We start from the raw sequence: 21,504 nt of genomic DNA, 5'->3' as shown, positions 1-21,504 counted from the left end.
CCACGGCCCCCACAGGCTGGCCCGGCGCCCGCACCCACTCGCCCCCTCTCTCACAGCCGCGCGGTCGGCCTGGCTCTCCCTCACCCCCCCACACACACACACTCACACACACACTCACACACACTCACACTCACACTCACCCCCCACACACACGCACAACCGACTGCTCCACACTCCCTCTCTCGCCTGGCGTGCGCGCGCGCGACCCCGCTCTCACACAGCGCGCGCGCGACGCCGGCGGAGGCCGCCCCGCGCTCCCCCAGACCTAGGCGAAGCGCGCCGTCCGCCCGCGTGCAGAGGACCCGTGCGCGCCCCGGCCCCGGCCCCGGCCCCGCCCCCGCCCTCCAGGCGCGGCGGCGCGGCGGCGCGGCGAGCGCCCGGCCGAGCGAGGGGCCGGGCCAGTCGGCCGGCCAAACCTGGCCGAGCGGAACTGACACCTGCGTCGGGGCCCGACCCCCAGGCGTCCCGTCTCCACTCGCAACCCTCGCGGCCTCTGGGGTCGAGGAGAGGCGATGGGGGGCGCGCGCGCGCCGGGAGGATAAGGGGAGCGCGAGAGCGCTTCGAGGACGCGCTTTCCCCACCCGCCCCCAAACCGTCCTCACTGAGAAAGGGAAACGGGTGGAGGGGCGAGGTTTGTTCCCAACTCGAAACCGCGTGGTGAATCCCTTCCTTTGTACACCCTCCCCGCCCTCACCGTCCCTCCTCCAGCCCCATTCACCCACACTCTGAACCCTAACGCGAGCCCACCGAGTCTCCCAGGCGCGGTGTGCGGAGTGCGTGTCCGCGCCTCCCGCCCGTCCCCGCCCCCCTCCCGCCGCGCCCTGAGGACCGCCTCCCCCTCGAGTCCCCTCAAACCGTGGTCTTCCCTCCGGAGGCAAAGGTTTGGGGGGCAAAGACCGTAAACACCCATAAGGTCCTTGTCCCTGTACAGAGTAAGGACAATGCCTCTGTATATAGTGAGGCCAATTTTTAAACATCATGTATTCGCCAGGCTTTAGGCAGGTTTTAAGATACAGGCGGGGCACCGTGGTACAGCCAGCTCTGCCGCTTACAAACCAGTGTAAACCTTGTTACTTAACTTGTTAATTAACCTAGTTACTGAACTTCCTCTGATCCTTTGTTATGAAAAGAGTATATTCCAAGGTTGCTGTGTGAATGAAATGTGATAATAGACTTACAAGCATTTTGTAAATTTCCAAACTGTGTAAAATGAATGTTTTACACTTTTTTTTCATTTACACTTTAGTGTGTTTCTTCGCAGTATGGCTGAGAAGGGGTAGATTTTTTAAGATGTTGCTGGTAATTTCCCTCTAGTGAGGAAGGTCGAAAAACTCCTCCACAAAGGAGGGTAAGAATATGAATAGGTCGGCAAACAATCTAAATATTCATCCACAAATGAATGGGTAAAGATGTGGTATGTATATACAATGGAGTATCACTCAGCCATAAAAAAGAATGAAATGATGCTGTTTGTAGCAACATGGATGGCCCTAGAGATTATCCATACTAAGTAGAGTTAAGCCAGACAGAGAAAGACAAATTCCAAGTGATGTCGTATGTGGAATCTAAAATACGACACAGGCCTTTCTCACCTTCTGAGATGGCCCACACTCTGTGGAGTGTGTTTCTCTCTAAATAAATCCACTTCTTAAAAAAATAAAATAAAAATTAAAAAAAATAAAATAAAATACGACACAAATGAACTAACTTATCTACAGAACAGAAACAGACTCACAGTGAAAGGACTTCAGGGAGGGGGGTTGGGGGAGGGATGGAGTGGGAATTTGGGATTAGCAGGTGCATTCTATATACTAGAATATCCAAACAACAAGGTCCTACTGTATTGCACAAGGAACTGTATTCAATATCCTGTGATAAATCCTGTGAATCTTCCATATAAAGATTCATTTCCAAATAACCTTAGTCATTTATTACACCAGATATCCCAGATGTGAGAGAGTATGTCCTAACACATTTGCCTTCTTGCAGATCACAACCCCATCTCAGTCCCCTCAGCCAACAAATTCTTTTCAGCATTCCTTTCCCAATCTTTAGGGTCTGCTTTTTTTTTTTTTTTTTTTGCTGATTTACCTCAAGGGGACTTGAGAGTCCCCTGACTGAGAAATGTAGTTAGGGTGGGTGTTAACTAAGTGTTTACTGCACGTTTTGACACAGAGTAACCTCGGATGGTGAACTATTTTCACGAAAGATACGTTTAGAGGTACAAAGGTGTTATATGATATACTACCTTCTGAAGAAAGGGGGGGGGGAGTCTACAGAACTAAAATGTTGCTATTTACTCCACTCTGATATTATCTCCTGGAACATGAAGTACTTCCCTTCAATATAAAGAGGAAAAGAAGAGAATCATTTTGTGATCAAAGAAAGCTTGATCACAAAGATATGAGCACAATGAGAATCTGACACAAAATACATAGGGAAATTGGCACAGAGAAAAGGCCGCGGGCATGCCCAGCAGAGGACCCCAATTCACAGTAACCATGCCCTGCCCAAGAAAACCAGGTTGTATAGGTGAAACTGTGGATACGGAGTATGAGACTGTTAACTCACGGGCCGCTTGTCTCTTAAAAAAATGCTGTCGTTCATTATACTGTCACTATGTGCCAGACACATCCTAAGAAATTCATAGCACACACAACAACTTTGCTTTTCACTTAATCTAGTCAGGGAAATAAACCCAGAAGTATATATATATATATATATATATAAAATTCTTTTTTTTTGGCGGTACGCGGGCCTCTCACTGCCGTGGCCTCTCCCGTTGCGGAGCACAGGCTCCGGACGCGCAGGCTCAGCGGCCATGGCTCACGGGCCCAGCCGCTCCGCGGCACGTGGGATCCTCCCGGACCGGGGCACGAACCCGTGTCCCCTGCATCGGCAGGCGGACTCTCAACCACTGCGCCACCAGGGAAGCCCCCAGAAGTATATTTTTAAAAACAAAGCCAATGATATGTCACTCTATAAGATAATCTTTACATGAATAATGATCAAATTCATACTTCCTATTTTTGTATGAAGTAATGAGGGAGCAGAAATTGTTTTTAGCATTGCCAGAAAGGCTCAGTTTCTTAGATTCAACCATAATCTTTGTGTTTTCACGGTACTTATGTCTGGTCAGGTATGGACTCACATCTCCTTTTGGTGGCAATGTAACTTATCTTGGTTTAATCATGTGCCACTAATTCTTAACCCATAAATTGATACTCTTCAGGAGGGGGTGGGTTGAATCCCTTGAGAAGACGTATTATAAGTAACCTCACACCTCTGGAGTCAGATAAATCTGATTTCTCTGATTTGAAATCCCAGCTTTATTTGCTGGTGTCATGGGATTGTTGCCTCTATGAGCCTCAGTTTTCTCATCAACAAAATGAAGATTAACTATTTCACTGAACTATAAGGATTAATGAGGTAACTTAAACATAATGCACTACATATGAAGCGTGCAATGAATATTAGCTATTATTACACAAGACTGATGTTCACCCAAGCTGAAGGGACCAAGGATTAGACAAGAGGTGCTGGAATTATCCATGTATCGCCTTACTGAAATGTTCTTGGTGGACAATATGAAGATAGTGGGAGAGGCACATAAAACAGAGGATTTGATGAAAACAAAATCTCTCCCAACAAAGTTGCCCAGGTTCTCTGATTCAACTTGAGTTGCATTGGTGTATATCTATATCAGCCAGAAAGCATAACTCACCTATTATCTAGACTGTGGGTCAAGCAAAAACTTTAAGTACCCCATAGACACCATCTGGTGCAAATCTTTCTCTCCTGAGGTTAAAGACAAACAAGCTGGGGTTTGATCAAAACTAAGGCCTGGGGCTTCCCTGGTGGCGCAGTGGTTGAGAGTCCGCCTGCCGATGCAGGGGACGCGGGTTCGTGCCCTGGTCCGGGAAGATCCCACAGGCCGCGGAGCGGCTGGGCCCGTGAGCCGTGGCCGCTGGGCCTGCGCGTCCGGAGCCTGTGCTCCGCAACGGGAGAGGCCACAACAGTGAGAGGCCCGCGTACCACAAAAAAAAAAAACAAAAAAAACTAAGGCCTGAAGTAGTGAAGAGAAAAACTAAACAGGAATGAATCCAGAATTATTCTCAGTACCGAAAATAGTGTGCATCGCTGGGTATATAATGTGATTCGTGTGGGTGGAGAAAAGGTGGTGGGTGTCTTATATCAGAACGTACACTAGCAAATAAGGGACAGTAGCAGCAGCTGCAGGGGATGTAGCTCTCCCTGTGCTTCCTCTCCCAGAGCCAGCCGGCTAGAACCAGCCTGGCGGCAGCAGTCTTCACCCACAATAGCTAAACCCTGATCTAGCCTTTCTCCACCCACATCCCTCCTCCTTTCCCTCCACTCCATTTGTGCACAGTAAGCTGAGCGCCTCGCTAACTAAACTATGCTAAGAAAATACAGATGCCAGACACAAAGGAGGATGGGGTGGGGAAAGGGAGGAAAGACCGTACAGATTGGCTGCATCAGAGAAAGAAAAAGTGTAAAGCAAAAAAAATGATTTAGGTGATGTAGGTTTTTCCCCTTCCTTTAATTGTATCTGGCTACTATTTCTTTTTCTCTGTTACACAGGAATAAACCAGGATGTTTAAAATGCAGATTCCTTGGCCTTCACCCCGACCTTCTGAATGAGCCCGGGGAATCTGCATTTTTTTGAGCCAACCAAAAAACTTATGGAATCAGCCAATAGTCTGCAAATTTAACAGGCTTACCAAGTTGAATCTTAGATACATGACAGCTTGAGAATAGTGTCTTAAAGAGATAACCATTTGTAAAATGTTCTTAATTTAAAGCACTCAGCATTTATAAACTCAATGTAAGCCTCAAGCAACCTTGAAATGTTGAGTAAATATTGTTAGTCTCTTCTGACAGAAGGGAAAATCAAGGCAATGAGATAAAATAATTGGTGGCAATTCCAAGTCTCCTGATTCCCTATCCACCGGAGTATCATAAAAGTATCTCAGTCTGCGGGCTTCCCTGGTGGTGCAGTGGTTGAGAGTCTGCCTGCCAATGCAGGGGACACGGGTTCGAGCCCTGGTCTGGGAAGATCCCACATGCCTCGGAGCAACTGGGCCCGTGAGCCACAACTACTGAGCCTGCGCGTCTGGAGCCTGTGCTCCGCAACAAGAGAGGCCGCGACAGTGAGAGGCCCGTGCACCGCGATGAAGAGTGGCCCCCACCTGCCGCAACTAGAGAAAGCCCTCGCACAGAAACGAAGACCCAACGCAGCCAAAAATAAATAAATAAATAAATAAATACTTATTAAAAAAAAAACTATTCTAAAAAGTATCTCAGTCTGGGAAGAATAGAAGAAGAGAGAATGGACTAAGCAAAGGTGGAAAGGCAGCAGCATGTTCTCTTTTAAAGAATAGAGGAAGCCTCAAATTATAGGGGAAAAAAGAAAACAAGAACCCTCCACTAGGTGCAGGGAGACACCCGATTGAATTTGTTGACATTTCAACCATAGAAATGATGGTATCAAACCACGCATGGGCTGTAGGATCCGCCACATACCTATGTCACCAACAGCACCTTGAATGATTAACAAACATTTACAGACTGAATGGATGAATGAATGAATGCGTTCTGGTATCATCCTAATGATCTGCCACCATCATGATTGTCCTGTTTCAGTTTGCTATCTTTTGCACATCGAAAAAGTTAGACTAGGGAGTTCTGTTCATTAATCTAAGTTCATGTAGTTATCCTTGATGCAAAGAAACAGAACAATTTATATCTGTGTCCAAATCCTTATCTACCCTATTTCTACTTTTTGTTTTTAAATCATTTTTGCTCTCTTGGGTTACAAACCCATTTTGATCATCAAGCTAGATTTGTTTAATCTTCCTTGCTCTTCTATTTAACCCTTCTTCCGTCGACTCTACCTGACTCCCCCAAACTAACTGTTTCCTTGATTTTTTTGGTCTCTCTCTCTCTCTCTCAGTGCCTTTCAGCTTGGGATTCATCCTAGGAGCATGAGGAGACAGTGAAGAGAAAGAAAAAAATGAGTGACAGTGGAATTACTAGGCAAATCTCTCTAAATATACAAGTTCCAAACCTTCTGGCTACTTTCCCAAAACTTTTCTGGACAACTAGGGCAGACAACGGAAACCAAGATAGAGGATCTATAACACTGGCTTGCTTAGTAAATAAATGGTGAAAGAGGAAGTTGCCACAGGAATATGTGAAATGCATATAGTTCTATAACCGTCCCCCAGTCTCATAATAAACCTAATATGTCTTAGAACATGTTTAATCCTCCTAATAACCCTACTGCGCTTGAGTTATCTCCTTTTTACAAATGAGCAAACTGAGGAACAGAGACATTGAGTAACTTTTTCAAACTCACACAGCTAGCAAGTGGCAAAACCGTGATTTGAATCCAAGCATCAAAGTACATACTCTTAACCAAATCCTCATAATCCCTCAAAGCCTATACAATTGATTTTGTCGGCAGTTTCTTCCCAGTACTTTGTATGTAAAGTTTTATTTGGATATTGATGCCTGCTATTTTGGCTTATGTCTCTAACATCATATACAAACATTTGATAAATAATGGTTATTTATATATATATATATTTGGAATTTGTCACAAAGGATTTCCTAGTCCATTCCTCAACCATACATATAAAGATTCAACCAAAAAATTATTACTAATGTTATTCTCCAAATACATATAGATAGATTCCATTGTAATCAACAAAGTACAAATCCACTTAAGTCACAGATGGATTTACTAAAGTCGTAGAAGCTTTTTATCATTAAGCTTTTTCTCCAACTTCTGTTACTAAAAATAAAAACTACTATTTTTGTGGGGAACTGAAAGGTTTGGCGGTTCAAAAAGGGACCCACTGATATGTTGGGGCAAAAAGGGTTTCGTAGAAAGTCAGGGTTTAAAAGACAAACCAGGGTTTAGTGCCTGACTGAGAGGGCAAAAGTAGGTCAGTGTCCCTGGCAGTCACAGCTGGTAGAGAGTGATGTCACCCAAGTAGTGGGGTGGGGGGTAGGGGAGGTGAGATTTATGGTGGGGAAGTGGAGAGACCCTTTGCAGGGGGGACTGTGGGGATGGGAGGGGAGGAATTTACAGAGGCGGACTTAAGGCAGCCTTTTATAGGCTAATGGCAGAAACAGCTGAAGCACCGCTTCCTCTGCCCTCTTCCCTCTTCCAAGGCTGCTTTCTCCCAGGCCTCATTCCCTACCTCATATCAACATCACACCCCTCTGCTGGAGACAAAGACACCAGAGAAGAGAATGAGGAAAAAGACAAGCCTGAAAAGGAATAACTTCCATAAAGGAGAGAGTGGTGAGGAGAGAAGTAAAGTGAATTTTAATCAAAACCAGGGAAAGAAGAAAAAAAAAGGAGAGGGGCAGATGAAAAAAATAGTGGAAAGGGAGGAAGAGATGGCTGAATAAACCAAAAAACATATTAGTGCATGGAGCAAACTTAGTATACTGGAAATACAATTATAATAACTTCTAAGGTTTTAAAACTGAAGCAAGCAAAGAGCTGAGGAAGACACCATAATGGTTGCAATTTGAAACCATCCAAAATATGTAGTGTGTTTGCAACAAAGCGAAACTGGGATGGTCCCAACTAGGACTTCCCTCCCCAGTCCACATCCAAGTTCAAAGTTATGCTGCCTCTGTGTTTATCGGTCAGCGGAGATCTAGAAGTTCTCGTGACTAATTTAAATATCTCATTGCAGGTGTAGGTAGTGCCTGTTAAATTGTTAATAATCATAGTAGTAACAATACCACCTTTGGAATGTGGAAACTGTATTTCAGCACCCCTGCTTTTGAAATGTCATGCACTTCACGTACTGTTTTAATCACTTAAACATTTTAAAGAATTAAAATTCAATTAATCTCTGATCAAAACTGAATGTCTGGGCTTCCCTGGTGGCGCAGTGGTTGAGAGTCCGCCTGCCGAGGCAGGGGACACGGGTCCGTGCCCCGGTCCGGGAAGATCCCACATGCCGTGGGGCGGCTAGGCCCGTGAGCCATGGCCGCTGAGCCTGCACGTCCGGAGCCTGTGCTCCGCAACGGGAGAGGCCACAACAGTGAGAGGCCCGCGTACGGCAAAAAAAAAAACCAAAAACTGAATGTCTTTCCATTATGTCCAATAGCGCTCCTGTCTAACAACAGCAACCAAAAATCCTTTCTCATTTAAGAGCTACTAAGGTTCCTTTCTGGATAACTGTTAAGTTTTAAAATATCCCCTGGTGTAACCAAAATATATGTGTAATAAATATGCCACGATGAACTCTGTCTAGAAAGAAATAAGGGAGGAAAGCTAGGAAATATCTCACCAAGGCACCAGAAGAAGTAGGGATATACATATAGTGCCTGCATCTGGAAGAATGTTGCTTTTCTTTCTCTTCCTTTCAAATTTCTCCCTTTTCTAAGGAAGGAATTTTTATTGCTTATTTTCTGTTTTCTCATTCATTTCCCTTTTCTCCAAGTCTTTTTTTTTTTTTTTTCTCTTGTTGCAACAGCTTCTCTATTTCCATCTCAGGTTGCCCCCATATTTCCTTCTGACTTTGTTGTGTCTTAGCTTAGTCGGCCAGACTTCCACTAAACTCTCAGAGCTGGCATCAGAACAGCGCATTTGGCAAAAAGTCAGTCACACATACCACACAACCACAAACAAGCACTCTGACTGCAAAATCCTTTCAACAATACATTCCTGTTTCTTGCAGTCAGCGGTTCACATAGACCCACGATCTGAAATAAGCAACGCATACATTCACATACAGTCTGCATGCACATGGCCTCTGCAGTCAGCTCACAAAGACACAACATCTGCAGAAAGGTCTTGCAGGCAGCATATACAGGCAGCACATTCTCCGCCCCTTTCCTAGCTCTTCCTGACTGGCTCTTTCTCCCAGCCGCCTCCTCCCCTCACGCTGCCTGGCAATGTCTCCCCTCCTTTTCCGGCAGTTCTCAGTGCAGCGCCATCCATCACTCTCCCAACAGATCCTCGGGCAAAGCAATTGTTTCCTGAAGCTCTCTTTTCCCCTGACTGGGAATTTACTCTTGCAAAAGGACTGTCAGAACAGAATCTCCTTCTGGAACACGATACTGTGGCCTGGTCCCTAGTGCGCTAACTTGTTTCTACAGATTTTAATTTTGCCATGGAAGGCTTCAGGAGAAGGAAAAAGAGGAGAAAGAAAACAGAAAGAAAGAAAAGGAAAGGAAAGAGAAAGCCCCGGGAGACATTTCAGCGAAGACAACGTGAACAAAAGCAGAGAAACAGATTTAGGAGGGGAAAGCAATGGAGAGACAAAACGGAGGTGTGAAAGTAAACGGAGAAACTAAGAAAAAAGATAAAAGTATGAAAGATTTGGTATAACAGTTGATTAAGCTTTTTGTTACCCACTACATTACCAAGGTGACCGTAGAAGTAGGACAGAAGATTCTTATAAAAAGGTCAATAGGTGAATCAGACATAAAGAGAATAATCTCCTGATGAGATTGCATCATTTGAAATTTCTGAAAAAGACAAAACAGACAACAATCACAAATCTCTGCCACAAGGAAAATTTAAACTGCTATTTTGAAGTATTCAGTGACACTTGGAAAGAAAGCACATTTGGGGCTTCCCTCGTAGCGCAGTGGTTGGGAGTCCGCCTGCCGATGCAGGGGACACGGGTTCGTGCCCCGGTCCGGGAGGATCCCACGTGCCGCGGAGCGGCTGGGCCCGTGAGCCATGGCCGCTGAGCCTGCGCGTCCGGAGCCTGTGCTCCGCAACGGGAGAGGCCGCAACAGTGAGAGGCCCGTGTACCGCAAAAAAAAAAAAATAAAATAAAAGGAAAGCACATTTGAATTTTAGTTAAAACAACAGATGATGTCCCAATTTTTGAGATATACTTATACTAAAAATGTGAAATTCAAATTTATTTGACCAGCCCACATTTTATCTGGCAATCATATTCTCAGAGGATTCTGACTCACACTCAAGTTTGAGAAATACTGGTATGAAGTAAGAAGTCCTACCTTTAGTAAGAACACCTGGAGGTGTTTGCAGATTCTTATCCCTACCCCACAATCATACCAAACTGAAATCCCTAAGAAGAAGCTGAAGAGTCTTCATTGTGATGATATACATTGGTTTGTTTTGATGCACTAAAGTTTGATAATCACTGATTTCCTCACAATTCTTCCATGGAGCCCTCCCTAAATCTTAATAAATGTTGTTCGGTTAATTAAACCAGGGGGCCATTAGACTGAATGGCCACTAAATAGGCTTTAAGCTACATTCCATCAATAATTTCCTTGTTTCTCCTTTTCCCTATGAAACTCTCTCCCCAGCTCCCATCGGTGGAAAGCTGCCCAATTAGAACTGATTTTAGTTCACATAAACTCTTATGTTTATGTTTAGTTCACATAAACACTTTAAAGTTTTAATATGCCTCTTTCCAACTGTTCTGTTGTCAGAAGAAGGACCCAAAGGAGCCCCCCAGGGACCCCTCCCAGGAGAAATGAGGAACCAGGTGGAGGTATCCATGTAGCCCCTTTAACTCACTGCTTCTCTGTGTCTGCTTCTCTGTGTCCAAGTCCCTCTTGGATCCTCGTGTTATGAGCTGTCAGACTTTATCTGAGTTTTTCCAGACTGGGTCCGGAAACCAGCCAGAATCCAACTTAAAAACCGGACTGGGTCGGGGATTGGACTGGGTCTGACCTAAACTGGACTAGGTCCAGTGTGAGGCTTCAGGTGAGTAAAATTTTAAGACTGAACAAGTATATGAATCTCACCACAGATAAGCTTGAATTACAGTGGACACAGGGGGAGCTTTTAACCTAGATCCAGGGAAGAGGTACCCTAGAGAACAAGGGCACTTCTCTCACTATAAAGAGTAGAAGGAAAATTATTTTTCCTCCTCTACAGTTTCTAGTTACCAGAATAAGAGCTGCTGGGGGGACTTCCCTGGTGGCGCAGTGGTTAAGAATCCGCCTGCCAATGCAGGGGACACGGGTTCGAGCCCTGGTCTGGGAAGATCCCACATGCCACGGAGCAACTAAGCCTGTGTGCCACAACTACTGAGCCTGTGTGCCACAACTACTGAAGCCCGTGCACCTAGAGACTGTGCTCCACAACAAGAGAAGCCACCGCAATGAGAATACTGTGCACCACAACAAAGAGTAGCCCTCGCTCGCCGCAACTAGAGAAAGCCCACACCCAGCAACGAAGACCCAATGTAGCCAAAAATAAAGAAATAAATTTATTTATTTAAAAAAAAAAAAGACCTGCTGGGACACCCTGCTCTCTCCTGCAGACAGGATCTCAGGGAAACTGGCAGAAGTGAGCCAAGGGTAAGAGTTCTTAAAAAGTCAACGCTCCCAGATCTCTGTCTGTGGCGCCTGGTCAAGAGAGGAAGGTAAAGTTTCAGTTGTCCCTTCCTTACCAAGTTCAGGGTTTGAATTTGATTTTGGGGTACCCACTTGTTAACCTTCGCTTCTCTCCTAGAGGCAGCGATTGCCTTCTTGTCTCAACTTGTGTCCTGAGGACATGGCTTGGCTCTCTGCCTGCCTGGGGCACTCAGGTTGTTGGTTCTTATGTGCATATGTGGGAACCTCAGCCCTCAGGTTGGGGGCACAAAAATACCCCTGGACAGAAACGTGGGCTGTATTCTATTTGTGGCTAGGGTTCTACTGATTGTTGCTAGCTCTCTCTTTGGGCTATTTTTGGAAGTGGCTCTGGATTTTGGGGAGGTAGTATCTTCTGCACCCTCTTTGGAGACACCTCTTGCATCCATGGGATTGGTCAAAACTACCAGGCATTTACTGTTTGTCCTGGCTGAAACCTGACAAGATATTGGGGGAGGGGTGGTGGTGTTTGTCTCAGCTGAAACCTGATAAGATATTGGGGGAGGGGGGGAGGAGATATATTTTTAAAAATAGGCCTGTGGTCAGAAGTTGGCCTAATTGGAAGCTGATTTCAAAACCTTTTTTTAGGCATTCTCTCCTAAGCTAAAATGAAACTGTGTACCCAGAGGGAAAGAAAAACATTCTGAGGTCATTGTGGAAGCATTTACGAAAATATTCCAAAGACACACACGGCTCTAAATCTAGAACATGGGAATCTTTCCCTCTTAGTTGGAAATCTCCCTAATATGAAGAAACTCATTGAAGATAATGTATTTGGGTGGGTGGGTCAGCCTCTTGATCTCGTTCAGGTTGCATCACTATTCTTTGTGGAATTAAAAACAACTGTACTTGCCTTATAAATTGAGTCCTTACAAGAACAGAAGTGCAGCTCTAGAAGCAATTTAAAGCCCAGAGTAAAACTAAGGTTGACTTTGTGGGGACAATAAAGCCCCTTGGGAAAGACTGGCCTGCTACCTTGTTTGCAGGATTCCTGGCAGCCTTTCCAGGTGGATAAGGAAGGTCAATTCCTGGAAGGCCTTTAACTCTGGCAATCATCTCTGAATCTATAACTAAGGCCATAGTTGCACAACAAGAGTCCCTAGACTTTCTTACGAGGATGGTTTTAGATAATAGAATTGCTTGACATTACTCATCAGCTGAACAAGGAGAAATGTGTGCCATAGCGGAATGTCTCCTGTTGTAGCTGGATCAATGCAACTGGTACTGTACCAAATACAAGAGATTAATAAATAGCCATTTGACTATTTATTAATAGCCAGGGGTTGATGACCCTTCAGGTACATTCTCTGATTTATCTGAGAACCACTGGTTTGGTTCATGGGAGGTCCTGATTAAGGAATATACTTCACTCTTGGTATTACCCTCTAATACTCATCATGGTTGTTTCCTTGGTGCACTGTGTTGTCCCAAAGGTCTTAAATGCATATTCACAGCCATCAGCAGTACATCAGATGGTCTCGCTGTGCTTGCAGAACAGAAACAAGATGAATAACAAAAACCAAAAAAATTTTTTTGGGCTGTGCTGTGTGGCTTGTGGGATCTTAGTTCCCCAACCAGGGATTGAACCCAGGCCCTCGGCAGTGAGAGCTTGGAGTCCTAACCACTACACTGCCAGGGAATTCCCCCACAACAAATTCTATGAACCTGACATCATAATCAGTTTCACAATGAGACAAGAGCAACTTAACTCTGATGGTGACTGAGAGTGCCGCTAATACCAAATTTTTGGTGAATCACATACAAGATGATGGTCAAACGAGAGAAATCATTAAATTCATTAAGCAGGGGGCCATTAGACTGAGGTGGCTCTAATTCCAAGGTGGCCTATATAAGCAAACCAAAATCTAAGCCTGAAAATACCTCAGGGTTACAATATTGAAACCTAAGGGTAGCCCAAGAGGCCTTAAGCTATAGCCAAGCAATAATTCTCTTGCTTTGCTTCTGCCTTTTCTCTACAAGTCTCACCCCAAGATCCTGTTGGTGGAGTACACCTAACCACTTCCAGTTTGGCACTACCAGGTTCACATCAATTTTTGCTCAAACTCAGAATATTTAACATGCCTCAATTTATCTTTAACCTGTTGAACACTGCTATTTTATGTATTTATATATGCATGTCACACTACATCACATTAACTTTTTAAAAGTCAGCGGGAAATGAAAGTACAATTTATCAAAATTTGTGGGAAGCAGCAAAAGCAGTGTGTAGAGGCAAATTTGTCACTGCATGTGCATGTACTAAACAGGAAACATGCAAGAAATTGGACATCCACATGCAAAAATTAAAGAAAGAACCTAGACACAGACCTCAGGCCCTTCTCAAAAAAATTAGCTCAAAATGTGTCATAGGCCTAATGTAAAACGAAAGGATATAAAATTTCTGAAAGATAACATAGATGACCTTGGGTATGGTGACAACTTTTTAAATACAAAGTCACTACGTCATTAACAAGCTGAACTTCATTAAAATTCCAAACTTCTGCTCAGCACAACACCGTGTCAAGAGAATGAGAACGCGGGCCACAGACTGGAAGAAACCATTTGCAAAATACATATCTGATAAAGACCGGTTATCCAAAATATACAAACAACTCTTAAAACTCAACAATAAGAAAATAAACAACCTGACTTTAAAATGGGCAAAAGACCTGAAACATACACCTCACCAACAAAAATATAAGGTGCCAAATAAAAACACATGAAAAAACGCTCCACATCTTATGTCATTAGAGAAATAAGAATTAAAAACAATGAGATGTCACTACATGCCTATTAGAATGGCTAAAATCCAGAATCCTGATAACATGAAACAACAACGAGGAACTCTCATTCATTGCTGAGAGTCCAAAATGGTATGACTGCTTTGGAAGACAGTTTAGGGTTTCCTAAAAAACTAAACATACCCTTACCATATGATCTACCAATCGTGCTCCTTGGTATTTACCCAAGGGAAATACCAAAAACTGCACACGGAGGCTTATCACAGCTTTGTAATAGGCCCAACATAAACAATCAAGATGTTCTTCAGTAGGTGAATACATAACTTAACTGTTGTTCAGCCCTACAAAGAAATGAACTAACTACCAAGCCATGGAGGAAACTTAAATGCATTATTGCTAAGCGAAAGAAGCCAATCTGAAAAAAATCACATACTGTATGATTCCGACCATATGTATTTTGGAAAAAGATAAAACTACGGAGCAGTAAAAAGGTCAGTTGTTGTCAGGGATTAGAGGGGAAGGAGGAATGAATAGGCAGAGCACAGAGTACTTTTGAGGGCAGTGAAACTGTTCTGTATGATACTAGAATGGTGGATACATGTTATTACACAGTTGTCAAAACCCATAGACTGTACAACAGAAAGAGTGAACCCTGACTGACTCATAACAATGGACCTCTCTGGTACAGGATGTTGAGAGTGGGGAAGGATGTAGGTATGTGGGGCAAGGAGTATAAGGGAATTCTCTGTACTCTCCACTCAATTTTGCTGTGAACATAAAAACTGCTCCAGAAAGAAAAGTCTATTTAAAATTGGTAAGGGGTGGGCTTCCCTGGTGGCGCAGTGGTTGAGAGTCCGCCTGCCGATGCAGGGGACACGGGTTCGTGCCCCGGTCCGGGAGGATCCCACGTGCCGCGTAGCGGCTGGGCCCGTGAGCCATGGCCGCTGAGCCTGCGCGTCCGGAGCCTGTGCTCCGCAACGGGAGAGGCCACAACAGTGAGAGGCCTGCGTACCGCAAAAATAAATAAATAAATAAATAAAATAATAAAACTGGTAAGGGGCTGGGGTGGCCTCAGAGATGGGCTTAGGACGGGGCATGCTTCTCCCGCCATCCTAGAATTACCTGGGGTTGGATTAGCTGGATTGGTGGTGCGTGTTTTTCAAAATTGTCACTTAGGAGAGTCTAAGTTTCTGTCTTATTTACACCCAGTAGTTAACCCTTCTACCATCTTAAGAAGGCACTGATACTGAAAAAACGCGTTATTTCTTCATATGTCACTTGTTTCTTCATATGTCAGGGAGTAAAGGAAGTTCAGTTCACTTCTCTTTCCCACTAGATTCTTGATTTCCTTGAATGGAGGACTTGGGACTGATTCACCTTTTTAAATTACCGGTAGGTAAGTGAAGTGCCTGGCACTGAAAAGACAGCCAGAATATCAATGAAGTACAGTTCTGAGTCATTAAGAATCGTTCATCCTGTGGGGCACAGCTCAAGAGTTGTGCTCCGTAAACTACGTCATCAGTTTGAATAGTAAATGAGGTGTAGGAAAGGGCCGCCAACCTTCAAACAGGTCTGGAGAAGTGATTCGCTGCCCTCTTGTGTTCAGCTTTAGGAAATACAGTCTCTCCCATACACGGGCCACACATCTCTCTGATGTACGAATATGAGTTCCTGGGTCTGGTCTTGGGCATGCAACAGTGAACAAAGCATCTGTCTGCCCACGATACGCCCACATTGTAGTGGAGACACACAGGAAAACAACCCAAAGCTGAGTTGGAAAGGATGAGTAGAAATTAGACAGATGAACATAAAGGTTATGTTGAATTGGTAAATTAAAGATCCTGGTGGAGGTGTTGTAAATGGAATGTAGTATGTACGGCAGCTTAGAGAGCTTGGAGCTTTTGCAGAACTGTAAATGATTCAGTGTGTCGGAAAGAAGGATGCAGAATGTGCCAGGGTGGGTGGGTTAGAGCACTGGTGATGAGAGAGGGAACTGAGAAGTTCCGACCGTATCCTAAGGATAATGAGGCGCCTCTAAGGTTTTTAAGCCAGAGTAACCTAAGTTGAGTAATGCTAGAAATATTGCTCAGAGTGCTTTTTATTTTTTTTTATTTTTTTAATTTTTGCGGTATGCGGGCCTCTCACCGTTGTGGCCCCTCCCGTTGCGGAGCCCAGGCTCCGGACGCGCAGGCTCAGCGGCCATGGCTCACGGGCCCAGCCGCTCCGCGGCATGTGGGATCTTCCCAGACCGGGGCACGAACCCGTGTCCCCTGCCTCGGCAGGCGGACTCTCAACCACTGCGCCACCAGGGAAGCCCTGCTTTGTATTATAAGTAAAGGTGGGGAAATGCCAGAAGTGGGAGACCAGTTAAGACCCTGTTAGAGCAATGACTGGACCGAACTGAGCTAAAGTGGTGATGGAAGTAATAGAGAAAAGGGATGGATTTGAAAGACTGTGTGTGTCTGTGTGTGTGTCTGTGTGTGTGTGTGTGTGTGTGATCTGTGTGTGGTCTGTGTGTGGTCTGTGTGTGTGTGTTGTGTGTGTTGGGACTCAAGGTGAGGGAGAGAGAGAGACCGATGAGACTGGGGAGACTCCCGCGCTTCAGTTGGGTAACGGGGTGATGGCGGCACCACAGCCCTAGGATGGGGAGGGACCATGCAGGGAGCATGGCTCAATTCTACATATGCAGAAATAAGGCTTTTACTCAACATTTACTGAAGCTTCTTTCTTGGGCACCTTCCTGGATTACAGAGGGTGGAAAACTAAAAACGACATACCCTAGACTCTCCTATAGCTAGAGTTTGAATCCTATAGCTAGGTTTCAGCAACCATATGCACTCATCTAAGTCTTGAATTCAAAACCCAGGTTAAGTGAAGAGAGAGGCAGATAGTGGGGATCCGTTCTGCTGGTGTGGATTCTAGCAGAGCCAGCGTGGTTCCAGAGCTTGAGGGGTGATATCTCAGCATGGAAGGTGGCCTCCGGAAGGTGGGAGGGGCGCTAGAATCTTGGTAGTTATTCCTGGGAGTCTGTTCTTTAGCTTCCCCCCTTTCTGCTTAAATGATTCTGCTCCAATATGAAGCCTGATGGACTCAGGGTGCTCATGGGACATCCAACGAGAGATGTACTATTGCACCTTCAGATGTAGAAGGGACTGAAGTATAAATCTAGAAGCAGAAGCCAGTAGATGGTAAATAGAGACACAGGAGTGGGGTGTAGTAAAAAGAGATGGCTGGGGCAAGAACCTCGAAAACTACCAGCATTTAAGGGTAAACAGAGAAGAAGAAGAAATAAAAAAAGAATGCTGAGCCAAGCTAAAGAGGAAAACAAAGGAAGTGATGTCATAGATGCCAAGAGAAAGGCACATTTCACAAAGGAGGGACAGGCCAACAGAGCCTGATGCTGCAGAAAACAAGAAAATAACACTGAACTTTTTCTATCATATTGAGCATCCAAGAGGGCCTTAGAATTGTGAAGAGAGGTAAATCAGGTTCCAGGGAAATGGCAAAATACAAATGTTCTTTGTTTGGCCTTGTCTAATCTGTTAAAAAGATTCATTTTAACTTTGTGACACATGTGGCTACACACTTTTTTGCCACTCCTCCCATCAAGAGGTAAAGTCTGTTTCTCCTCCCCTTAACTTGGCACTGAGACCCTATAGACCAACAGAACGTGGGAGTGATGCTGGGAAACTGATGCTGAGCCCTGAGAGATCTGCGGCTTCTTCCTTTGCTTCTGGGAACGTTTCCTCTCTCAACCAAGACCAAGGGAATCAAATGTAAGTGTAGATACTACATAGAGTGTGGGTATAACAGTGCAAGACCACCAGCGCCATCTGAAAATTTACACAAAGCAAAATGATGAGACAAAAGCACTCACTATTGTTGATAGAAGTCACTTATGTTTCGCATGCACTGATTTTACAGCCCTTCTGCCAAAATTCCTTTATTTCTGGAATAACTGTTGCCCGGTCTCTGTGCCTGCTTCCTTTAGGTCTATTCCTGTCGTATTGGATCAAAACACTGGTTAGTTATTCCACTGGCTGTGCTCCTGTATCCTCTCAAACTACTTTCTTCTCTAGAACTTTCTCCTTTACTTTGCATTTGACTCAGTTTTTGAATGCTTCTCTCTCGGAATATTTCGAGTCTTCATCTCACCTCAATTCAAATGAACAAATTTTGAGTTGTTCTGTGCTGATCATTATGTCAGCCAGCGACGAGCAAGAACCTCTCAGTCTAATCAAGAACACAGACATGTAAAACAAAGAATATAGGGACTTCCCTCGTGGTCCAGTGGTTAAGAATACGCCTTCCAATGCAGGGGACGCAGGTTCAATACCTTGTCGGGGAACCAAGATCCCACATGCCCCGGGGCAACTAAGCCCGGGCGCCACTACTAGAGAGAAGCCCGCGCACCGCAATGAAGGATTCCGTGTGCTGCAGCTAAGACCCAACGCAGCCAAAAATAAATTAAAAAAAAAAAAAAAAAAAAAAAAAGAATACAATAAAGCTGAGGGGAACTTCCCTGGCAGTCCAGTGGTTGAGATTCTGCACTTTCACTGCGGGGGGCAGGGGTTCGATCGCTGGTTGGGGAGCTGGGATCCCGCATGCTGCGCGGTGTGGCCAAAAAAATAAAATAAATTTATAAAGAATACAATAAAGCTGATGCCACAGTGATTAAAAAAGAGAGGTAGCTCAATAGAGGGAATGATTAACTATTCAGAAGCAAAGGGGACCAGGAAAGGTTTCCGGGAAGAGCAGCATGGGGGCTGCGTTTTGATGTACACATCAGCATTTATTTCCTGGAGCTGGGAAGGGGATATATATTTCAGAAAGGAAGGAACAGAAAGTGCAAGGCGTGGAGGCGTGAAGAACAGAGAGGTATGGGTTACTAAGAAGCGGGAAGCTTTCCCTTTTGCCCAAGTTCTCTGAGGACATATGTTTGCTGGCTCCTAACTCCTCCACTGGGTCCATCTCTTAAGTTTGGCTGTTACCACTTTATTGCTTCATTCCCTCTACACACAGCACTCCCCCCACCCCCGCACCCACCTCGTATAACCCTCCTTCCTTCCTTCCTTTCCTTCCTTTTATGGGATTTTTGTGTGTGTTTAGGCCCTGGATTTAATTTAGTTGGATCGGACTGTAGTAATAACGTTTCTGTACGTTTGCCCAGAGGCCTTCAGCTAATGGGTGTATTCTTCACAGGCCAGTAAACAGATGAATAAACCAGCATGCTGTCTCGCATCCCTGTCTCCCTTCTCTTTCTTTGCATTCTACCCATCGTCCCCCGATTGGAGACCTCTTTTGAAAACTAATATTTTCCTGGATGTCTCAGACATTAGATTGCCGACATTAAGTCGCTTCTTGACCTGCCAGTCAATTCCATGCAGGACTTTCCTGCATCCTCGACCCTCAGGAGATCCACCCTGTGTTGGATGAGTATGTGGGCTGCTGCCCGGGGAGGTTTTCCCCAGGGTCAGCGAGAACCTCGGAAGAGTCTAGGCTCACATCTCTGGATGGCAGTTGCTCTTTCCTGACCATGGGTGCTGACTTTGACTTGATGTAATTAAATGATAACCACCAATGAGAAAAGTAAATCAGAGGATCTCTAAAACTGGGGGTCCAAGCGGAGACTCTGAAAACAAACAGGGACTTGTGCTAGAAGGGGCCACCAGAGCTGCCATGAACAAGAAATCAACCCAAGTACTTTCAAGTAAACGGCATTCTTGAATGACCAAGAAAGACTACATGGTGGTTTCTGCTCTTCTGCCAGTTCCTGCCGTGCTTCCTTGCTTCCTCTCCCTTCCTTCCTTCCGAGGTCCTGCTCGCTGCCTGCCTACTCCTTCTTCCTTGAGCTGAACATTTTGTTCCTGTTTTTACTGCCCTAACTTCAGACTCCCCCTTGAGACCCTAGGAAAGCGCCCCCTCCTACTGCCTGGGGAGGCTTTCCTAAGCTACAGTCTCTGGCTGGGAGCACATTGAGGTCATTGCTGTCCCTGCCAAATGACTGGCCTGAGTTCAGTTTCTCCATCTGTCTGTGCTTCATGGAAAACATGAGTGTGGCTCTAGGCTCTCTGTTGCATGCCCTGACTTAGTTCTGCTTTGCGTCTGCTTTTGTCTCTTCCCCCACCCCTGCCTCCCTGCCTTTTCTTGCCCTGGCTCTCCCCAGACATATGTTCTGTAGCCTCTGCACTCTCACTGTGGAACTGATGGGAAAAGATCAAGTTCTGGACAGGTCCGATCAGGAAGAACTGGGTTTTGTGCACAGATTTGTTCTGGGGAATGACCAGAACCCATGTATCTCAGAGATGGAGCACGTATAGCTTCCTAAGAGAAACCAGAGGTGCTATTTGCTTATTTCTGACTATGTCCATAGTTCTTCCTTCCTCGTGACAGCTTCCTTCCCTCCCTCTGTCTCTTCCTTCCTCTTCCCTTCCATCATTTACTGTCTGCTTTCTTTTGGTCTGTAATCCATTAATACTATCTGCTCTGTCTACCTGTACACTTCTCTAATTTAGCTCATCAGGGAAATACAAAATATAGACTAAAGAAGCTAACAGATAACTGGAAATTTACACACTGCGAGGGCACATAAGGGCAGCCATTCTTCAGATTTGAAGTTTCTGTAATTCAAGTTTATTCCTCCGAAGTGGAGATGTTGTAATGGTCTAAGCACTAGAGTTTCTAGGAATAAGAGTGAAGACAAGAGTTTTTATAGCTCCTGGATCAGAGAAAACATTATGTACATATTACGTGACATGAGGGAACGTACTGATGGAAAATAAGGCAAGCAGAATGAACTTGGCTCCCAATTTTCTTTGGGCTTCTGATAGCATTTTTTCCTTAAGATTCCAGAAACCAAGATTCTTAATATAAGCTTAAACAAAGACAAAAGACAACATAAGGCTGGAATCTCCTCTCATGGAGCTCCTCCACATTTCAAAAAGATGAGGGTTCTATGTTCCTTAACTTTTCCTAAGACAGCAGCCCTCCTCTTGGACAAAATTCATGTACTGTCTGTTTGCTTGGATATAGCAATATATGAGATTCTCAAAGGCGTGTGACGGGGGCGGGGGGTGGTGGGAGAGTCAAACGTGTAGGTCAAGAAAGAGGCAAAGAAAAAAGAGAAACATAAGGATACAAAGAGGGGCTTCCCTGGCCGTGCAGTGGTTGAGAATCCGCCTGCCAATGCAAGGGACATGGGTTCGAGCCCTGGTCCGGGAAGATCCCACACGCCGCAGAGCAGCTAAGCCCGCGAGCCACGACTACTGAGCCCGCGAGCCACAACTACTGAGCCCACGCACCTAGAGCCTGTGCTCCGCAACAAGCGAAACCACCACAGTGAGAAGCCCGCGCACCGCAACGAAGA

The sequence above is a fragment of the Physeter macrocephalus genome, chromosome 6 (assembly GCF_002837175.3).
Source record: "Physeter macrocephalus isolate SW-GA chromosome 6, ASM283717v5, whole genome shotgun sequence".
Classification (NCBI taxonomy): Eukaryota; Metazoa; Chordata; class Mammalia; order Artiodactyla; family Physeteridae; genus Physeter; species Physeter macrocephalus.
Note: the sequence above shows the minus strand (reverse complement) of the source record.